Raw genomic sequence first — 15,798 nt, forward strand, 5'->3', positions numbered from 1 at the left:
TAGAGATAAACTCCTATTACAGTTTACAAAATAGATTCTTTATATATAGAATGTAGAACAGTGGTACATGAAAAAATAAAGATGAAAAGCATTCAATACAATAAAATAAGTTTATTATTTTCTGTTTATTGTATTTAGTTTATCATGTGCAACATACCCATTTTAAACAATTAATACAAAAGATTAGAAAACAAAATTATCATCTAATGTAAATCACTTTGGGTCGAATTATATTCTAGTTTTAAGAGTTTCCAGAAAGTACCTATTTAGGTATAAATTTTGTTTTGCCATTTTTAGAGATTTTTTTTTTTATCCAAATTGGTAAATCATATAATCAGCGAAAAAATGATGCAAGAGATGTAAATTAAGTCACAAAAATCCTCATAATATCTGAAAGTTTTCAGATATCATTACCATATTGATAATTCATTCATTTCTGTTGTTTCTTTCTTTCGAAAGATGAATTGGTTAAGTGGGCAAGGTAATAATTATATATTTATCAGTAATAAAAACTTAATAAAATAATTATTAATTCATTTTACTAAATACAACATCTGTCTTACGTCTTCAGATTTCTTTGATTATCAAATAAAACGAAAAGAAAAAGGGTATAAAAGTTAAATTTGATGTTTTATTCTTCTTTTTTTTCAGATACTCTTTAAACAATGAATACAGTAAAGAACGTTGGAATTGTAACAGTCTTCTTAGCATTATTAGTTCATATAAGTCAAGGCAGAAATATACAGCTAGACTGTCTAGAATTATGTGCTGAAGGGATAAATCCATTGAAATATAACATGGACTGTGACTGTTTTAATTCTAGCCCATTCCAATTCGTGAAACGCACAGTTAAACTTCCATTCAGATATGGTAAACGAAGTTTTATGGGATATCCTTCAGGATTACAGCAATATTTCAGAAACGGATACGGGTATGTTCAATAGTTTGTAATAATACCATATTATGATATAGACTTATCATGCTTGCAGGTCGCACTTTTATCTACGGGATATTGTTTCATTTTATATTCTTGGAAAATATATGTTTGGACCGAGAAGAAAAAAAATTAAAAAAAAAATTACTGTGAACTTTCAATTTCTATACAACAGCTATCCAGTAGCGACTGCTTTTAGATAATATTTTTGATACGATATTCCAGAGTTAGGGCTTCCTATCGCAATATCTTTGATATATAATTGTTGTTTATCAGGACGTTGCTTAACCAAGTTTTCCAAGTGTCATCATTTCAAAAACCTTAGATACGGTATCACGTAGTAGGTTGACATTTATGAAATATCTTTTTCACAGATGACAACGGATGTTCTACAATTGTCGTATCAACCTTAATCCAGTCCTTTTTTAAAATAAATGCGTAATCACCGAATGAAACTTATCACCGAATTGGACATTACTATCATGACTGCTTTGCGAAGGGTATCACATATAAGGGTACGATCTACTTAAATTCAGGAGCACACGTAATTGCCACCAGTTGTTATCCTATAGTTTTCGAATTTTGTTTATAGAACGATGCTTGTCTTTTGTCATTTTTTCTTTTTTTTTCAATTACTATGACGTTGATATTTCAGTCTGGATATCTCATTAAAGGGCATATCACCAAACAATGAGTGCTTGTCAAACTGCTATATATCCATTGAAATATTTTCTACATAGTGTGTGGTTCAAAGGTTGTAGAATTTTTCATATTTTTGTCAAAAGGTCAAAGTTAATGTTTTGCCAAAATATTATAAAAACTTAACGAACCAAACTAATTTTTGTCAAGGTGTTTGATACCATATGAGCCCCGTCAGATACTTTTTTCTAATCGAAATTAATGCCGTCCGAACATTCGACTTCATCAATAACTGATACATTAGCAGCATACATTGAAAATAATAACGAAAGACATAAAGATGAAATATAAACACAAAGCATGATACGTGCCAGTTTTAATTCAATTAGTAATATACTTTACACGCAGGAGTTTCACCACGCGTTAGCACAAATACATAAACGGTTGACATGGTTATTTGTTGCAAAGTAATACTCAGATATTTCATTCTCTATTTAATATGTTATTTAATTCATCAAACTGAATGTGCATTGAAAGTATTAAAATATGACTTTATGTATACACAAACGTACAAGTCATTACAACAAACATAAATACGTGGAGCAAGATGTATGTTTTAGTGTTGATGGTGTGTGAAAAGGGTACGAGGGCGAAACGTAGAACTTTTAAATTGTCGATGTCGATTTTGATTGGTCTGCAAGAGTGAACTACAATTATCCCATGGAACCAAATAAAATTCCCATGGGATTTAACTAATTTTGTTCTGTCCCATGGGATTATGTAAAACCCATGTTTGTCTTATTCAAATTCAAAACATATTCAACAATAATAGAAAAAAAGCTATAAATTTATTGAATCCCATTTAATTCGGCAGTGTAGCTCAACGGACAGCCGTTTGCGGATTTGCAAATGAGTGTTTTGCAAATTAAAAATGTCCAGTGTTCGGCTGACATTACAAAATTGTCTCCCGTTGAGTCATTGGATTGAGTAAAATGTTCCCCTCGTATTTAATGATACTAATTAATATCTAGCATTTTAATGTCAATAAAGGCAACAGTAGCATACAACTGTTCGAAATTCATAAATCGATTGAGAAAAAACAAATCAGGGTTACAAACTAAAACTGAGGGAAACATATCAAATATAAGAGCAAAACTACGACACACCAGTAACATAACATTAAAATGTAACACATACAGAAACGAACCACGATATAACATATTTGTATGGCCATTTTCCTGACTTAAATTATTATAATATATATATATTGAACGAATTACAATCCCTATGTTTTCATTTAATCATATACGTAAAATAAGAGATGCTGAAGACACTGTATAGTACAGGGATATTCAAACTCTTACACCTTTGTAAGTTTAGGACAACGTGATGGCAAAAAAAAAACAATAAAAAAAACAACAAGAAGTCAAACTACAGTATACAATAAACAACATAGAAAACTAAAGGTCAATAACACGATCTTAACCCTAAAAAAGGCGGTCTCATGTGTCTGAATAGCTAAGCAGATCATGCTCCACATATGTCAATTAAGGTATATTAATATGTGTATATGCCATCTTGCCCTATAATTTTAAATATTACGTTAAATATTTTTACTGATTGGTGACAGTTTCGTCTAACTTCATGATGAAAAAAACAACCTTTTTAATACCACAAAAGTCATGTTTACGATGTTTTATTTGCTAGTGGTAATAACTTTGATGCAAAATACAAGTTACATTATCGTAAATAATGGGCGACCCCTTAACTTCCGGTAAAACAATAATTCTGTTGATAGATTATCATCATGAGGCATCATAGTAGGTCATTTTGATGTCATATTATCTATTGTTTCCGTTGTATCACGTGTTTAAGTGATATTCCGGATATACATTGTAAAATGGGATACCCGCCATTAACAAATTTTGCTTTTAAATTATTGATATTTCTGTCAATATTTGACATTTATCGTATCTTTTTAATCACTAAGTAAATGAGTGATAATATAAATGTTTATATTTTCTATCATCAAATATACCATAAGATGGTTTTTCTTCACTCTAAAAAAAATACATATGACTTATAGGAAAATTACTGATTGCGTCAGAGGAAAATTCAAAACACAAAAGACAAAAGACAAACGACAAAAGCAAAACATGCAAAGACTAATCAAGAACATTTAGTTGTCTGTGCCATACATTAAACTCCTAATTGTCCCCAAAACACTGTTCGACCCATTTAACATCGACTACCAAGGACAGATCTTTCATCACTACTAAATTATTTAAAGGACAAATACATTAAGATATACAGCTTATTACATTTTTTTTCTGACTTGTGTGAGTTTAGTAAATGTACTATTCATGGAGTTTTAGTCGTTTCTTCAGTGCCAATCCTTATTGTCGTTTAAAGGACATTCGTATATATATAATTGAAAGGTATAAGGTGAATACCTGTCTCAATTGCCGCATATCTCTATATGACAAACATGGTTCTATTGATTGATTGTTGGTTGCTTAACTTCGAGTGGCAAATATTTCCCGCATATTTAGAACTTGCACGAATTAGATATAAAAACGTGGATGGGGACATATATTGTGTCTACAACAGGCCACATACGAAGCCCTTAACTGAGAGTTGTTGCAAAGAATTTTAACGTGTAGTTGGCGTGGAAACTTTATACATTAAGTATTATAGTTAACGTTCCCATTGCTGCTAACAGTATATCCCTCAAAACTAAGCGGACGCCACACTTTGTCATGGTTTTAACTGAAATCGGTCAATTTAAAAAAAAATGTAACCATGTTTTAATTCACCCTGAAGGCGGGGCATGTTTCGATGACGACCATATACATTTCTATGAATAAAACAAAACCCGTTTCTTTTTAGTAAGGTGAAAGTGTTGCCAGTTGGTCTGCTTGAATTATTTTCAACATCGGAGTAATGTCAGTTCCATATGAACAGAAAAGGATTTACAGGCATACTTATAAAATGTATGCGGTAAATGTAATTTGTTTTGTGAAATTCAAAACCTCTTTAACGGTTTGACCGATAAGATAAAATAAGTGTGTCTGTTAAATCACACGAATATGGGCCAATAAAGGCAACAGTAGTATACCAGTGTTCACTGGTCATAAATCAATTCAGAAAAAACAAATCCAGGTTACAAACTAAAACAGCGGGAAACACAGCAACTATTTGAGGATAAAATCGAACAACGGGAACACAGAAATGAAACAAAAAACACGCTAACTAATCCAAAATACGAACTATATATCTTAAAAACCGTCATAATCCTTAATTGGTACAGGACATTTTTAGAAAAAATGGTTTAATGGCTAGTCCCACTTGATGACAATGTTAAACAATATCAAGGACCGATTAAGCTAACACACAAAAGTAAGCCAAGGATACTAAGATGTAGCCTAATGAATAAAAGAAATGCAGCGTATTCGAAAACAAATGAGACAGTTAACTAGACGATACAAAAAGACATACAATGTATCAACATTTTAAATTGAATCTTCATTTTGTCCTTTTTAAACTGATATACCAAGGATCACTGTATGTCAGTCAATATTTATTTTTGTTGTTGCTTCAATCGTTTCATTTAGATACGCTGAGGTGCTTAAATGTTTAGGTCTTTGTTTAACTTTAAAACGGATTATGAAAGGACGAAATAAAGCGAACAAAAGAAAAATCACAAAATACTGAACTCCGAGGAAAATTCAAAACGGAAAGTCCCTAATCAAATGGCAAAATCAAATGATAGAACACATCAAACGAATGGCCAACATCTGTCCTATTTCTGACTTGTTACAGGCATTTTAAAATGCAGAAAATGGTTTATTGAACCAGGTATTATAGTGCTAAAACCTCTCACTTGAATATCAGAATGAAAAAAGGTAAACATGGATTTTACTCTATAATTTTTTTAAAAGTTACGAATCTATAAAATAGCGAATTGATATTTTCATGTACAATTTAACGAATCAAACATATGGAATACCACAATACGTAATGATATTTTTTAGTTTTAAACCAGTTGCAGCTCATGAAAAAAGTCTCTAAATTTAGTAATATAGATATATGATTAGCACACGGTGTAAAATCAATGTTTACTTAAATGAAAAGAACGATAAGTCCGTGATTCTTCTTCTTTTTTATAAGTTAATTGTATTAAATATGTTATTAAAAGCCTGTAAATTGATTTTAATAAGTCTTCTTAAAATAGCAATATAGCAATTGAATATTACATGCAAATATATTGCTCGAGTGATTCGATCTATAACCATTAATTACACTTTGTACGTCAGCATTTTATCAAAGCTTTGTTTTCATATTTACTCGGTTATTAATTGTTTAACCTTTTTAAAATCTCGAAATACCATATCCATATGTAATTGTTTTGAACTGAGTTAAATATAAGGTCAAAGTTTTCTTTTATTGTTGAAAAACGCAAAAGTTTATATCTAAATGTTGTACTTTCATGTTATAGAGTAGGTTTTATAGTCGGTAAAAGTATCTTCATAGAGATTTATATTAGTTTTTTTCACTTTATTTTTGTCCGCTTAGTGATCACTGAATGGTTATAGCAAAGTCCTTAAAATCAATTTAGAACCCGCTATCTAGACAACTTTTGTTTTTTATATTTAATGACAATTCGAAATTACAATCAGAGGGAAAAATGTGGATAGTAAAATATATTTATTGTCAATTATTGCTTGTTTGCACCAAACGGTAATTTCATTTCAAATAATTGTTCACGTGTGGAAATAAATATATCAAATCAAATGGGCGTTTAATGGCACAATCAGTACTTTACTAATTACTTTACTAATTAGAAAAGCTAATAAAGACATATTGTGAGAGGGCTGTCAGAAAACAAGGTATCCATCTCTGTGTTAAACTTGCAAAATGAATAGGTCACGGAGTAGCGTAGCGAAAAGCAAATGTTAACATTTGGAAAGATGATGCAAAAATATGAGTGAAGAAAAAAAAGCTAGAATATCACTGTATAACATATTAAACGTATCAAGTCGCACACTTCTGCAGGAACAAGAAAAATTATTTTTTGGATAAAAAAGAAAGATTTTGATAATTTTCAATACTAAAGATTCAACTTATTATGAATTCTAAATCTTAAACTATACAAAAAAGAAACTACACAGATCTTTGTTTATATACAATTTTTAAAGTGAAATTGTACTGAAATAAGTAGCAAAAGACTCGGGCAAAGCATGACAAATTTGTTTGGTCGGTTGTTTGTATATAAGTGGTTTATTTATTGAGTGTAACTGGCGAGTGGTGTATATTTATGTAATGCAAGTAATAAGACTATAATAAAATATCGAATCTGAATCTTCAATGACGTCAGCACTGAAATTAGTATTAATCGTTCTTGAATTGTGAAGTAAACGTTTGAAATGATATATCCCTATTCTAATCTCTAAATTAAACCTTCACCCGGAACTTCAGGACTGAAATTGGTATAAATTGTTCTTGATTTGTGAATTAACGTTTGAAATGATATAACCCTATAGTAATATCTAAACCTTCACCTAAGTAAACTCTCGGGAGCTTTAGGACTGAAATTGGTTTATGATTTGTCCAGTTTGAGTTTGGAATGATATATTCCTATAATAATCTCAAAACCTTCACCCGTATTTAAGTAAACTCTCGGGAACTTAAGGTCTGAAATTGGTATAAATTGTTCATGATTTGTCCAGTTTAAGTTCGAAATGACAATCTCCAAACCTGTACATTGGGAAACCCTCGGGAGTAATTTATATTCCAATAGTGAATTAATCCATTATATTTTTTAATTCATTCTGATTATTGGAACAGATGGAATCTAGGTTCTAAAGGCAAACGAGTTAAGTACAGCTTCCTGAACATCAGGTTTCCATTTCGTCGTTTATAAAAGTATGCTTTTCTTTTGATTGGTGTGTTTATAAGAGTCTGTGATTGATACGACTTTGATCCAGGATGATACTATCTGAAATTTGTAAAATTCTGTGTAATTTACGTTATATAATTAGACTAGTTATCATATTAATCATTTCGTAAAGTTGTAAACAAAAGTTGTTTTTATCGATGAGTCGGCATGAAGCATGACATAAACGTGTATGTCACGAAATTCACAAATTAATGGAAATTAACATCTGTATCAATTTGAAAATATATAGAATGTACACGAAACAGTTGGGTACTCCATATTTCTGTTAATTCGAGTTAAAATGGTTTGTAGATTGTCTTTAATCTTTTTCTCGTGGTTCTCTTTGTTCATGGTTTTGTCTTTTTTTTGTTGTTGTCCTTTTGGTATCTTCTAATTATTTTACGCATACTACTGCGTGAAGATAAATATTTAACACGCGAAGTCATAGGTAAAGTTTATATATTTGTTAAGTGTGATAATTTCTTGTAATACGCGAATCTAAGACACTAGATGGTAGAATCTGTTACATGATATCATACATTTTGTTACTCGTCTCGACTTGGGGGTATTTAGAACTCAGTATATTGTATAGATACACGTATCCATTGTTGAAGACCAGATGCTGACACTATTTGTCTTTGTATTATTTATTGTGTTTTAATGCATTTGATGCAAGTTTATTTCTTTTTCTTTCAGGGTAAAGTCTTATGATTCCAATCCATTCCTGTCAAAAGAAGCATACGGAGACTACTGATTGGTCACTTCTGCTGACCTCTAGTCACGTGGTTGTGAAGCCAATTTGTGACACGATTTAAATTTAAAATCGTTTAAAACGAACATTAAGTGCCTGAAACATATAATATTAATAGAAGTTAGTTCAGTGCGCTAGAATATTTCGATCTTTTAATTACTTTTAACTATTGACTTATTCTCATGTTTTATTTGATTGTATACCCTCTGATTTATTTTTCCGTCCTATACATGTTTAAGTATATAAATTATTCTTGTGAAGTTGGACCTTCTTCTTACACAAACAACACATTTGCATGATTTATCCCTTATTGATAAAATAAACAGACCAGAAACTGATATTGTGAATTATATTTGTGTTCGGTTAAGTTATCTCTCATAGAGATACTATTAGTTACATAGTGTGCTAGTGACCTAATACGGCATATATGGGGTCAGTAAATTCCATATGGGGTGAGAGCGAAGCTCGAATCCCCATATGGAATTTACTGACCCCATATATACCGTATTACGTCACTAGCACACTATGTAACGAATTTATCTTACCGACTATCTTAACGTGTGAAATTAAGACTAGTGATTCTCAAAATGAGAAAGTCTACTAAGAAAATACTTCCATTGATCCTACAAAAACAGATGCCAACAATAACGACTTGTAAGGTTTAAATGTGTTTTATGAATTTTTTTCAATCTTAATCATCAATTTCTTCGTCTGTTGGAACTTTTAAGATTTTTTCTCAGTACCGTTTTGTTTTTTATAAAGGGACATAACACCTTTACTAACCGTGTATGAAATAAGCCCCGCCCCCTTCTTACCTAATAAGGAATATAAAGGGACGTAACTCCACTACTAACCGTGTATGAGATAAGCCCCGCCTCCCTACTAACCTAATATCAAATATACACGGTTTGCACGCGGACGCTTTTAACCAATCATATTCCTGGAAATGTATAGGAGGTAAGATAAATTGGATTATGCTTATTTTGTAAGAGATATCAAAAACAAGATGTTTTCTGTTCAGTTGTTAGGGTATTTGTCACGATTGTCAGCGCATTATGTATTGCATGTAAACTGTAGGTTTTATTTGAATTAAACATGAAGGTGAATAGTACAATGAAGATGTTATTCGTCAAATAATATATGATAGATAATAATTTCAAAATCAACAGCAACAAAAGTCGAATTTACCACTCCACAGTAAACTTATACTTTTAAACAACTTTTTCATTACAACATTTAACTAAATCACGATTTTCTTGCTGTTTAAACGGGAGAAAAGGGGGGTAATTGATTGTCGGTATGCATTCAGTAAAAATAGAAAATCTTAGTCTCTCAAGCACATAAAGCAAATTTAGACTTACTTGTAAAGAGAAGTTACCTTTTCTTTGAAGCATTAATTTGAGGTTTTGAGATTCAAACTTATCATAATTTAACTTAAATTTCACATCACAAATAAAGAAATTTCCGTTGTTTAGAAATGGAATGCATTAACAGTTAATTGAATCAATGCATATTGGATGAATAAGTGAAAAATACTTTTATGCTTACCGCTCCTGAAACAGAATCTCAAGTCAAGAATGATGAATTATAATTACTCGTCTTTCAATTACGACTTGTTTGGCCTACAACTTTGAAATAATACTTTTCTGGATATAGTCAAATGTTTATAGGAAATATATCATACACTGATGTATCTTTTCAACTTAATTTATTCAAATCTCATATTTAAATGATAAGGATTTAATCTTCAAAATTAAGTCAACTTAAATGTTCTTTTTGTCCATCGTATTGCGCACAAAATTGTCATCTTTTATCATTGTTTACATTATTCATTCAGATGGACATGCTTTACATATCATATGGGTTGTCTTTGAAATATTTGACAAAGAATATTTAAGTTTTCTTTGTTGTCAGGTTTCTGTTTTCAATAAAACTATTTATCTGTGTCTTCTCGTTATTCTTATATATGTGCATCCAGCAGGTTTAGTGTTATGACTTCATAAAAGAGGGACGAAAGATACCAGAGGGACAGTCAAACTCACAAATCGAATAAAACAACTGACAACGCCATGGCTAAAAAGGAAAGAGACAAACAGACAAACAATAGTACACACGACACAACATAAAAAACTAAAGAATAAACAACACGAACCCCACCAAAAACTAGGGGTGATCTCAGGTTCTCCGGAAGGGTAATCAGATCCTGCTCTACATGTGGCACCCGTCGTGTTACTTATGTAATAACAAATCCGGTAAATAATCTAATTCGGTAGTTCACATTCATGAAAGGGAAGGGGATTGTAGTAAACAGAAAAGTATGACCTTATGTAATTCCAACATATAATGACTATACCGCCCTGATGTAGGATCACAATGGCTTATAATTGTATAAAAATACATACTAGTAGCTAGTTATTATTATTTTAATTTTCGGTAGAACATGAATGAATAGGATGAGTACACATATCAGCAAACGCCTTCAAAATAATCGGTATGACTATACACGTAAATACAACATCAAAAGGGAGGGTATGGATATTCATTAGACAACACCGAATAAAAAATTAACAAGACAACTGAAAGTAGAAAAAAAATATATATTGTACAAACTGCTGCCTCTCAACACCAACATCCTAAATGGGATCTCTCCGCAGAAATTATTGTAGATTGTTTCTTTTTCATTGAAATTATTAAACGGCTTCTATACAGCTTGAGCTGTTGTTCCGAAGTTAGGGATCTTCATAATCAGAAATAGGTCCTATTTGGTTAATTTCAGTATAAATTTAAAATGTGTTTTAACAATCATGAAATTCTAAAATTATCCTCTTAAATTTTAACAGAAATCTAATAGATAAAACGAATGAGTCAACTTTCTAATTGTCTTTGATGATTGATGCTTAATTAATCTGAATCTTGCAAGAAAATATGTCCATGCGAAATTCTATATGTTATAAATTCCATCAAACCGTTTACATCATTATTCATAAAATCTTTGGGTTTTATAAAAGTGCATTCAGCAGTTGAATGTCAGTATGTTAAGATAATTCAAATCTTTTAAATTCCCCTGTACACGTATGTACAAAAATATTACGAATCACAGATGTATAATGGTCCATGAGACCATCAAAGTAACCTAAGTAGAAAGTAAAATCACAAAAAAACTACAGCCGATTTCACAAAAACATTTACGACTAAGAGTGGTCGTAAGTATACAAATCAAATGGCAAAATCAAAAGCCCAAACACATCCAACGAATGAATAACATCGGTCATATTCCTGACTTGGTACTCTTATTTTCTTATGTAGAAAATGGAGGGTGGAACTTCGTTTTTGTGCTAGCTAAACATCTCACTTGTATGACAGTCGCATCAATTTTAGAAGTTTAGTTTTAAAAAAGTCAGATAACAAAAATACCGAACTCCAAGGAAAATTCAAAACTAAAAGTTCCTTATCAATTTGTCTAGGTGTTCCTTAAATGATGCTGTTCGAAAATCGAGCGAATTAAACTCCTTAAAAAAATTTAAATGCCATACAATAGGCAAAATGTAAGTTCATTTGGAATGTCCACCAGACATGAACAACATGCTCTTCCTTCACTCCTTTTGGATAAAAATTACATATTTTTCTTTACAAACAACATAATATTATTGGATCTGTCCAATGCTCCACAAAACAACTTTTCAAATTTCAACATCTATTCTATCAGCGATCAAAATCAGGTTTTAGTGTTATACTGTGAAACTAGCTACTCCAGTGACGATGTGGATTGGATGTGGATACTTAAAAGTTCCCCTTCCCGTGTAGTGTATCTACATTTTTGATCTCTCTTCCATCGTCAGACATATTCTTGGGTACAAACCTATAAACACAAATTAAAAAAACTATACTAAGTTCAACTATGTTTCATTAAAATAGATTGGTCGACGCAGATTCAGAAAGGGATAACCATCCGTAAAAAAACTCTGATACAAACATAAATCCGAGAACGGATATCATCAATATGCTAGATTTTGTATTATTGAAAAATATTTCTTACATTTGAGGTACATGTTTTTCATCTTCATCCATACAGGAACCAAATGTAGCCTCCTTCTTGTCGAGTTGTTCATTCATTCTTATGAAGCAGACTTCATTGACTAACATTGCCCATGTGAAATTTTTAAATTTTTTGTATGAACATTGAAAGACAAAAATCTGTGACGTATAAAATTTTCTGACGTCAGACACGTGAATCAATGAATGTGTTTGTAGATAGATTTTTTTGTGTTCTGTTAAATTGTTCCTTATAAAATTATTACACTATGGTGACTGCTGTACCCATATTTTGACCTTTTTTATTTATTATGTCTGTTTAGTTCACGCATCATTGTAAATATAACAGAATTTGATGAGACTGTCAACAAAGTGAGAGGTTAAACGCTATAAAACCAGGTTTAATCCACCAGTTTCTACATTTGAAATTGCCTGTACCAAGTCAGGAATATGACAGTTCTTGTCCATACGTTTTTGATGTGTTTTGTCATTGGATTTTGTCATGTGATTATGGACTTTCCGATTAGATTTCGTACATGAGCATTCATACGCAAAACAATTCATCAATGCAGAAAATAAAATCACGACGTGTTTTCATTCTGTAACTCCAATTTTAATCAAAATACTCAAGTACAGATACAACTTTTATTGAGGATATCAAACATTTAGCAGACATTTATTTTTATCCTAATAATGAATAGGTTAACATATGGTCTTGAACAACAGACAAGTGCCTATAACCTATGACAAGATTTAAATAACGACTATAAGTAAAGACATGAGATGGCAAACATATCTGAGATCTGCAATCAATATCAAATTATGTTAAGGATAAAACAAACTGAGATAGCATTGAAGAATCTCCGGTCTTGGATCAGACAGATTGACATCTTCAAAGGTGGTTGTTTTCTATACTCATTCCCCTTTTATATAGACAAGTGAAATAACAAAAGTGCATAGAAAAAGGAAGAAAATCTCGTCTCGAGGTTGCAGTCTGATTATTGACAGCACTAATCAGTTACGTGCAAAAATCATCAAAAGATACTAGGCTGAAAATAAACACCAGACACACGTTTCGTCACATACAAATTATTAGTGGCATTCTAATAAAAAAAAATTGAAGGCATATTAAATAAAGCATTTACGAGCATTGAAAAAAAATAAATCCAAAATGTAGGACAACTCATGCTACGACCTTCTATGCCGAACCGGGGGGGGGGGGGGGGGGGGGGGGGCAAACATTAGTGGTCAGAACTATATGATTCAGAAAATGTTATTTACAGATTGTAAAAATTAACCATATCAAAGATAACATGGTTAGTGATACACTCGATACGAAGCGTTCACAACCAATGAACCTCTTGGTTGTAAAGACTCATATAAGATATCAGGCTTATAATTGTGAAAGCAAAACGCAAATTTGTCTATATAAGACTCATCAGTGTCGCTCGTTTGGAAAGAGTTGGAAAGTTAAATCAATGACAAAAAATTTAACATTACAAACAGTCATTCCAAATATGACGAAGACCATTTACGTCTTATGGTAGTAAACCGTAGTAATGGTTTGAATGATTATGTACACAGTGTTCCTGTACATACATTGTATGAGGGTAATTGAAAGTTTAAGCTAGCAATAAAACCAGGTGTAATACACAATTTTCTACACCAGGAAAATTAATGCCCGTACCAAGTCAGGAATATTACAGTTGTTTGTTTTCCATTCGTATGATGTGATTAGGCATTTGATGACATTTGATATGAGACTTTCCGATTTGAATTTTCCTTGGAGTTCGGTAGTATTTTTGTATTTTACATTTTAGTAATGTTATATTATGATTAAATTTCATGCCAAGAAAAGCAATGAAGATATGAAAGTAAAAACAAATGCAATTGTTTTTGTCTAATGCAGTTTTCATCATACTGCACCACATAAGATAATCGTGATGTTCTTCCACTTTCCTGTACGTGGAATGTCTGAACAGGAAGTGATATTTTTACAAATATCTAGGTGTCCTGTCGGTGCACATTTGAATTAAAAAAAACAAAAACACTGTTTTCACAAAATTCTGAAAACCTTAGACCATTTTGATAACATCCATGTTTTGACAGGAATATATTTAAACGCTAATAAAAAGCTTGATATTTTTCCCTTACTGTGTAGAATAATTCCAAATGATTTGTATTACATGAATTGTAACAAATACCAATCTTCCATAATTCAAAAGAAAACTGAATCACTTGTCCTGATTTATTAAACCTTGTGTAGTGATGATGATGGATGTCTGTTTTAAGTGACACATTAAGAACGAGAACAAGGTTATGCGATATGAATATGAATTCTATTTAATGTTATACCAACAAGCTGAGTCCGATTTTCAACGTGATTTTGAACAGATCCGCATGAAGAAAATACTCATTTTGTATCCTTAATTTGCCCTAACGGGGATCTAACCCACGACCTCACTCATTCAAGGTGGGCACACCCCAACAAGACAATCATACCTTGTATACAAAAGTTTTAAAATGTTAATCATTCCTTATAGTTAATGCCTTCGTTCTAATTCCAAAGACATTATATTAAGTATATAAAAGTTTGTAGTTTTCTTTATGTAATTGTTTTTTCTTTCTTTTAACATTTCAATTTAAAAACCAGATTTTCATTATCTCTTTTAGAATTTTCTAAATTAGGTTCATCCAGATCTGTTTTACTAATTCATCGTTATCTTTTAAACTGTGTAATGTTGTATGGTATCTTGAAGATGTATATGCTTCCCCATTCAGTGATTTTTGTGTCTATGTCATTGCAATTCTTTTAGTTGGCGTTTGGTATTCAGTTTTAGAAATCAGGACAATATTTGAAAGTTCTTATTTTTTTATCAATTTATCAAACAGCAAAGTATGAGAAACTTATTTTGTAAACCATGTTACACATCTTTCCTAGATTGATGACCACTAGTAGCACTTGACGATATAGATTAGATGGGATGATGAAAAATAGGTATTACTTTTAATCTTTAATAAGTAAAGTAAAAACTCGATGTACATCAGGAGAAAATCTGTGTTTATTCAAATACTAAAGTCTTGGTCTTTTTATCAGCCATTTTACACAGTTAAAATGACATGCATCTTATAAAATACGTTTTTATTTGTTCACAATTTTCACTTGAAGAAAATGATAATATGTGTTTGGTGAAAGGTAAGTATTATTGAAAATATCTTGATGTAAAAGGTAAAAGTTAGAAAACATTTCATCCTGGATGTGTTAACCCAAAGATTTATCTAATTTTCATAAAATCAATTTCAGATGAATTGATCTAACCGTATTTTACTAGATATAATGCTTGAAAACACTTAGCTGGAGCGTTGATAAGATATATCAAAGATTGTCGTTAAAATAATGGCAATATGTCATATAAACCCAAGCGAGAATTTATCGTAGCTTTATATGTGACAGAAAGACCAACATTTCATCTGTATGACCCTATTTGATTAGATTACAGTACG

The 15,798-nt window shown here is 31.2% G+C and overlaps 1 long non-coding RNA gene across 1 annotated transcript in view; it reads left to right on the top strand.

Annotated features, from left to right (window-relative positions):
• Positions 1 to 8,600, top strand: part of LOC139512537 (uncharacterized) — a 40,708-nt gene extending 32,108 nt beyond the window's left edge. Inside the window, exons 2-3 of the long non-coding RNA XR_011662299.1 lie at positions 652 to 931; positions 8,208 to 8,600. This is a non-coding gene — a long non-coding RNA (uncharacterized lncRNA). The remainder of the gene's footprint in view (positions 1 to 651; positions 932 to 8,207) is intronic.
• The last annotated feature ends 7,198 nt before the right edge of the window (positions 8,601 to 15,798 follow it).

The sequence above is a fragment of the Mytilus edulis genome, chromosome 2 (genome assembly GCF_963676685.1).
Source record: "Mytilus edulis chromosome 2, xbMytEdul2.2, whole genome shotgun sequence".
NCBI classification, from domain to species: domain Eukaryota; kingdom Metazoa; phylum Mollusca; class Bivalvia; order Mytilida; family Mytilidae; genus Mytilus; species Mytilus edulis.